At 34.4% G+C, this 6826-nt stretch overlaps 1 pseudogene; it reads right to left on the minus strand.

The window, feature by feature from the left end:
* Positions 1-5581: 5581 nt before the first annotated feature.
* LOC103541591 (olfactory receptor 5T2-like) lies at positions 5582-6520 on the minus strand (annotated as a pseudogene).
* Positions 6521-6826: the final 306 nt, after the last annotated feature.

Consider the following 6826-nt stretch of genomic DNA (forward strand, 5'->3'; position numbering starts at 1 on the left):
TCAAGGTACCATCACCTCAGTCTTAGAATTATTGCTGCAGCCTCCTAGCTTGGCTCTCTGTTTTGGCCTTATCCCTCATGGATCTAATCTCACTGTAAGAGTCAGAGTGATACAGTTAAACAGTAAGTCAGATCATAGCACTTTACAAATCCTGAAAATGTTTGCATCATAGTAAAAACCAAAAAATTTAAAAGAGCCCACTGGTCCAAAAGGATCTTGTCCCCACTCCTCATCTCTACGAGCTCACTTTTTATTATTCTATTTATTGTGCTCACTTTGTTTTGAACACATGACCTCCTAACTCTTCCTGTGCATGTTAGTCCTGATACTACCTGGAAGTTTTCCATTTTCTCTTCATCCTGAAACTTACTTTTTGTAGATAACTGCCTGCTGTTTTTCTCATTCTCGTCTTGATAAAAATATGTTTACCATGTTATTTAAAATTGTACATGTCCTTTTCCATCTTTCATGCTTCATTTGTTTTCCATAACAGTAATCTCCATATAACATTTTATATGCTTAGCTTGTGCCTTTTGTTTTTTTTAAAGATATGCTTTTTTTTCTTTTGTTGGTGAAGAAGGTTGACCCTGAGCTAACATCTGTTGCCAATCTTCCTCTTTTTTTTCACCCCAAAGCCCCAGTACATAGTTGTATATCCTTGTTGCAAGTCATTCTAGTTCTTCCATGTGGGATGCCACCATAGCATGGCTTGGTGAGTGGTGTGTAGGTCCACACCCAGGATCAGAACTGGTGAACCCTGGGCCACTGAAGTGGGACACATGAACTTAACCACTCGGCCCAAGGCTGGCCTGTGCCTTTTGCTATTTGTCTGTCCCCTCATGTAACCTCAATGACCACAGGAATTTTGCTTACTCTGTTCCATGTTGTATACCCAGTACCTAGAAAAGTAGCTCAATAGATAGATCTGAAGGCTGAATTTTACAGATGCTGAAACTGGGGCAGAGAGAGACTAAATAAGTGGTTCACAGTCACTCCACTAGTTAAAGAACAAGCTCACATGTAAGCCCAGACAGCCTACTCTAGAGTTCATATTCTTCATCACCACTCTATGATAAAACTTTTTTTCTACAAAATTATACTACTATTATGAATTGAAAAAATAGAACTCATTATTACATTAAATAAAGCATCAAATAAAATACTAGTGATTTTTGAAAGATGTATTTTGCAGCAAACCTTGTCTAGGGTGCTCATAGAAGACAATGTGATTTGGACAATATTAGTTAAATCTTCTCAAACATATGGTAGAGTACTATTTGAAGAAATAATAATTGTGTAAAAGAAAGAACAATTTATCACATGATGGGATGGTGTTATGACGAGAATCTGTATTAGTCAAGGTCCAGGCTGTCCTGGTGTAACAAAGCGCATCAGAAACAAGATAGCTCAGCAAACAGAAAGGATCCTTGGTCATAACCTCAGAGTTTTGCTGACTAGGGTTTGTGGATGGCTCATTTTCACAAGGTAGTTGAGGGACCTAGGTTTCTTCTATGTTGTTGTCCTGTTATCTCTCAGATGATACTGTCCTCATCTGTATCGTTGAAGAGGTTTCATCCAGCACTATATGCACATTCCCGTCTCAGAGAAAAGTGAGTTTTCACACTGGAAAAAACAGTTCCCCAATTTTTGTTCTTACAGATGGCCTCTAAGGAATAATTCTATTTATTTAATAAATAAGGCTATTTAGGTCACTCATTTCTTCTGATGTGAGCATCTTTAAACAATTGCGCATTTCATTTAATTATGAAAATTATTGACAAAGTGTTTTTCATAATATTATATTCTTATTCTTTTAATGTTTATGGTAAACAAGTGATATTCCTTCTTTCATTTCTGATATTGGTTATGTGCATCTTCTCTCTTCTCAGTAATGACAATTGGAATTATAACATGCATGCTTAGTATATCATAGTAGACCTAAAATAATATACAGCTTAACTTTGAAATTAAGGGCCTAAAAGTAGTAGATACTCAATTCTTCTCTCAAATTCTTTGTGCTATTTTTGTCATAAAGTTTCCTTTTATATATGGTTGAAACTCATAATGCATCAGCATAGTTTTATTTTAGTCATTTATTTTTTAAAACCATTAAAATTAAAAATCTAACATTTGTTATATTTGTCTTAATTTTTAAATTTTTGTTGTTACTCGTTTCTTTGTATAGACCCATATTTCCTTCTCTTATCATAATCCTTTTGTCTGGAGAATTGTTGAAACACAATTCTTGCTAGAAATTATTTCAGTGTGCGTGCATGCACACGTGTACATGTGGCTACAATGCGTTCTTAAAAGCACACAAGAACAAGAAGAGCAGCAATATCAACAACAAAAATTATGTTAACAACAGAGATCGAAGCCCTCTACGTGTAAAGATAAGAAAAATGCACAGGCACAACCCTACCCCCACAGATCAAAAAAAATCCTTCCGAGTGTATTTGTTTTCATTCAAATATAAAGGAGAGAAAAAGGTTCTAAAGAAGTCCCACACATTCAAAACTATGATGTGAAAAAATGAGAAATATGTTGTAAATATCCATTGATAATAAAAATATATCATAAAGCAAATACACATTACTTAAGAAAAGCCTAAAATATAGAAAATATCAGAAAATGTATGTGTAAAATATGAGATTTCATTAAAAGATTGCTTAAATTCAAGAAAGAATTAGGGGGGAATCACTGTAGAAATGAAGACTACTACAGAAGCAGCGTAAGAGTGAATCAGCCCCTGAATACTCATATTTTTATATTGCTGAACTTGATTTGCTAGCATTTTGTTGAGGATTTTTACATATACATTCATGAGTTATTAATCCATTTACCATTGTTTTTCTTTTCTTGTGCTCTCCTTGTCTGGTTTTGTCAGGGTAATACTGATACTATAGAATGAGTTGTTAAGGTGTCCTCCTCTTCTATTTTACTTATGCAAACATTAATGTAGCAACAAATATTCAAAAATTGAAAACTTATACAGGAAATGCAAAAAGAAAAATATACAGAATCATAGTAACATACGGAAAACCTAATTCACCTCTGTTAAACATTTTTAGTCAAGAAAAAACTGAAGAGGCCATAAAGACTTCAAGTACACATTTGATAAGATTATTTTCATAGATAAGTATATATTAAGCTTTGACCACAAATGAGAAAGAATTCTCTTTGTTTTCAAATGTAAATGCAGCCATATATTATTGAAAAAAAAGATCTGAATATAGAATATTAAGAATTTCATTCTGTTTAGAAATGAATAACAAATAAAAATAAACTCTCTATTAGATTTAGGAATTTAAAAATAAATTACTAAACCACTCCTAAGTCAAACAGAAATAAAGAATAAAACCAGATATACTGATAATGAAAATATGACACATTAAAAAATGTGGGATGTCACTGACATAAGGTTTATTGAAAAGTCTATCTTCAATTTGGAAAGCTAAAAAAGAATAGCCAAATAGACTAACAGAAGGAAGAGGAAAAATTTTAAAAGGAAAGAATAACCTAGAAAATCTAAACAAAACCTAATATTTGCACAGAAAATGCAATCTCTATGTCCCTTAACTGAATTAAATAAAGTTTTTTCACAGTTTCCTATCTATAATGTTCATTTATAAAGGGGATATTTATGAGTAATGATATGTGTCAGACTTGTTCTAGACTCTCGAAAATAGATTAGGTAATAAATCAAATATAAATTAAAATCCATATTATGTAAATAGTGAAAAGTGCAATGAGTGCATTTAATAAACAAGAAATATGAGGAGATGTAAAGTTGTTAAATTGCATTATCATAATGTAGCCAATGAGACCTCACTAATAACAAGAGAAATTTGAATAGCGAATTCGTGAATAGCAGTGTGGAAAGCCTTTTAAACAGGAGAAAAGAAATGCAGAAAAATTATGAGGGGAATATCTTATGATTAGAGATGCTTTAATTTGTAATGTTGAGATGTCATTTAAACTTAGTACTCCCACTTCAGAGAAGTGTCCTTAGGCTCTACTCAATGTTTTAAGGTAATTACCCTATTGCAACAAAAGGAATTTCACACTCAAAAAAAATTAATGATAATGAAAGGAAGGAAGGAGGGTAGCAAGATAAAACACAATCGTGCATAATTAACTTTGAAGGAGGCATGTCCTTGAAATGAAAATAAGGTCATGTTTAGCAAGGCTACACATAAGCATTGTTGAGACTTTCTTCTGTACCCTGATTCTTGGCCCTGGACACTGATGAAAGGAGGCATCTTCAAGGCCATCACAGAGTGATAGGGGTCAAAGGAAAACAGAGCCCAAGCTGAGTCAGGATCAGCCCTGTAGGGAAAGCCATAAAGACAGTTGGGGTTTAGTTGTGAGAAGAGCCCAATCTGTCAGCCAGTTCTACCTTATTCTCTGAATTGTGCTTGTCTTTTGAAACTCTTGGATTTAAGTATAATCTTGATAAATGCTAATGCCTTGTCTCTGTATTGTGAGGAAACAAAGAATGGGTTCAGTGTCTATGCTCTAGATGAAATAATCAAATAATAAAAGGGGAAGAAATGCACCCTCACAAACATCATGGTAATGACACCAGGAATTCGAACACATTCTCTGAGGCCTCCTAACCACAGGGTGTGATTATATTGTTGCTAATGCATAAATCTGCAGATGAAGCAGAGTGCTTTAAACTTGAGTCTGATACCAGGGACTAAACAAAAAGTGGTATGGGGATATGTCAGCTTTGCTATTGATTAGGTAGGATTTGCTCAAACTTCTCAGCCATAATAAAATTACTCCTAATTTCAGCCTGGGATCCTATCCAATTTGACTTATACTGAGATGAAAATTAATCCTATATTTTTAAAAAATATATAATGTGTATCTGTGACTCTGTGTGTGTAAATATATATATAATATATACCAATATTCGTATATTGAAACCCTAAACCTTGTACCTCAGAATGTGACTGTACTTGGAGACAAGGTCTATGTGAAGGGAATTAACATTAAACAAGGTCTTTAGGGTGGGCCCTAATCCAGTACCGTTGGTACCTTTATAACAAGAAGATATTAGGACACAGACCTCAGAGACAAGAACAGATGAAGACACAGGGAGAAGACTGCCATCTACTAGCCAAGGAGCAAGGTCTCAGAAGAAACGAATCCTGCCATCACCCTGATCTCAGCATTCTAGAGTCTAGAACAGTGAGGAATACATTTCTGTTGTTTAAGTCACTAGTCTGTGATACTTTGTTACAGCAGCTGACATAATAACACAACACAATAACACACAACTATGGAAATGGACAAAGTGACACAATTAGTATCAGCATATATGTATTTATATATACATATGTGTGTATGTGTATGTGTGTATATCTGAGAATGATTTAAGTAAGAAGCAAAGAGATGACACAGTTTTTCTGCATTTGTGGAAACCACACAGGTCGAGGTATGACTATGGTCTTTATCTAAAAATGTCTAAGAAGAATAGAAAGGCACTAATGAACTAAAGCAAGACATTTTTATCATAACTTCTTGACATGGAGACAATTAGGATCATTCTTAATTTGTTTCCATTTAATGGTTAGTGTGTATAATATATTTTATCGATACACCCAATTTTACCAAACACTCTTTTCATTGCATCTTTTACATCTGTGTTCCTTAAACTGTAGATTATAGGATTCAGCATGAGAATCACAATGGTGTAAAATATTGACACTATCAAGTCATGGTCCAAAGAGTAGCTGGCACTTGCTGTCACATACATGGAGAAGATTGTTCCATAATAAATTGACACTCCAGTTAGATAAGAACCACATGTAGAAAACACTTTTTTGTCTCCTTTCAGCAGAATGCATCCTCAGAAGGACCAACAAAATGAAACCATAGGAGACCAGGAGAATCAGGATAGTGACTATCTCAATAATACCTGTAAAGTAGGAGATGAGAATCTGGTTTGTGTGAGTGTCAGAACCAGAAATGGTGAGGACAAGAGGGATGTCACAAGACATGTCTAATTTCATTAGATGCACAAACGATTAGGCTAGATTCAGTGTGCACTGAAGCATTCAAAATGTCACAAAGATAGGAAGCAATGATGAGTGGCATACAGACCCTAGCTGACATGTTAACTGAAGGCAGCAGAGGGCTGTAGATTGTTGCATAGCGATCTTATGCCATTGCAGCCAAGGGAAAGCATTCTGTGGTTGCAAAAATAACAAAGCTAAATATCTGTGCTACACATCCAAGGAATAAAATGACTTTGTTATCTGACAGGAAATTGACCAATATTTTTGGGATCACAACTGAGGAACAGCAGGCATCCAAAAATGATACACTCAGAAAATAGTACGTAAGGTTGTGGAACCAAGAATCCCCCTGACCAATATAGCCAGTGCCAAATTTCCCATCAGATTTAACAGGTAAATTGTCAGAAACAGGGAGAATAAAATGATTTGCAGTTGAAGTTTGTCTGTGAACCCTTCAGTATAAATATAGTAAGTTCAGTGACATTCTTCATGTTGACACCTCATGGAACAAACTTGAAGATAATTGTAAAATTGTAATTCATATGGCTATGACAAAAATTAACAATATTGTGACTCAGGGAAATTGAACTATGTCCTCATATTTATTATTTAGCCATGCATAATTTCCCACCAGCATTTCAGAACACAGTAACAAGATGATGGGTCAAAAGTTTATGCCACTCACTGCAGAATCTAATGGAAGATTTGAGTTTTAACTCACTGGCTCAACTCATCTCTAAAACCATCAAGTCAAATGGCTAATTTAACAATGAATTTTATTAGCTATTTTCCTATTA

The sequence above is a fragment of the Equus przewalskii genome, chromosome 11 (genome assembly GCF_037783145.1).
Source record: "Equus przewalskii isolate Varuska chromosome 11, EquPr2, whole genome shotgun sequence".
Classification (NCBI taxonomy): Eukaryota; Metazoa; Chordata; class Mammalia; order Perissodactyla; family Equidae; genus Equus; species Equus przewalskii.